The sequence below is a fragment of the Cibotium barometz genome, unplaced genomic scaffold, assembly GCF_041138505.1.
Source record: "Cibotium barometz isolate CiBa-2024 unplaced genomic scaffold, ASM4113850v1 ctg200, whole genome shotgun sequence".
NCBI classification, from domain to species: Eukaryota; Viridiplantae; Streptophyta; class Polypodiopsida; order Cyatheales; family Cibotiaceae; genus Cibotium; species Cibotium barometz.
This window is the reverse complement of record NW_028229431.1, coordinates 197619-198886: the sequence shown is the minus strand read 5'-3', so window position 1 is coordinate 198886 and position 1268 is coordinate 197619.

Below are 1268 nucleotides of genomic sequence, written 5' to 3'. Positions count from 1 at the left end.
TCCACGGCATCTCCGGACCCCAAACCCTAAACCTGAACCAAAAATCCAGAAGGTGCTTAGGGTTGGGCACGGTGAGCACAAGCTGCTTAGGGCACTGCTTTACAGCGTGGCGCTGCTGTGCAGCGACGCTGTCATGATCAATCTCGTAACGTCAAAATCGCAAAAAAATGATGGGAGGCTGTGTTTCTGGCATGTATAGAATTGCTGTTTAGTGAATAGAAGGTGCTTAGGGCCGCTCCACGGCGTCTCTGGACCCCGAACCCCAAACCCGAAACCATAATCCATAAGGTGCTTAGGGCCGCTCCACGGCGTCTCTGGACCCCGAACCCCAAACCCGAAACCATAATCCATAAGGTGCTTAGGGTTGGGCCACGATGAACAGAAGCTGCTTAGGGTTGGGCAAGGTGAACAGAAGCTGCTTAGGGCGCGGATGTGCAGCGATGCTGCTACGCAGCCTCACGATCAATCTCGTCACGATCAAGCTGCTTAGGGTCACTCCACGGCGTCTCTGGACCCCAAACCCCAAACCTGAACCCAAAATCCAGAAGGTGCTTAGGGTTGGGCCACGGTGAACAGAAGCTGCTTAGGGTTGGGCACGGTGAACAGACGCTGCTTAGGGTTGGGCACGGTGAACAGAAGCTTCGCAGTGTGGCGCTGCTGCCCAGCGACGTTGCTACGCAGCATCACGATCAATCTCGTAACGTCAAAATCACAAAAAAAAATGATGGGAGGATGTGTTTCTGGCACACGTAGAATTGCTGTTTAGTGAGCCAGAACCAACACCAGAAGCTGCTTAGGGCCACTCCACGGCGTCTCTGGACCCCAAACCCCAAACCTGAACCCAAAATCCAGAAGGTGCTTAGGGTTGGGCCACAGTGAACAAAAGTTGCTTAGGGTTGGGCACGGTGAACAGAAGCTGCTTAGGGTTAGGCACGGTGAACAGAAGCTGCTTAGGGTGCTGCTGCGCAGCGACGCTTGCGAAGCAGAATCACGATCAATCTCATAACGTCAGAATCGTAAAAAATGATGGGAGGATGTGTTTCTGACACGCGCAGAATTGCTATTTTTAGTGAGCCACAACCAACACCAGAAGCTGCTTAGGGCCACTCCACGGCGTCTACGGACCCCAAACCCTAAACTTGAACCAAAAATCTAGAAGCTGCTTAGGGTTGTGCCGCCAGGGTGAACAGAAGCTGCTTAGGGTTGGGCACGATGAAGCTGCTTAGGGCGCTACTTCGCAGCATGACGTTGCTGCACAGCGACATTGC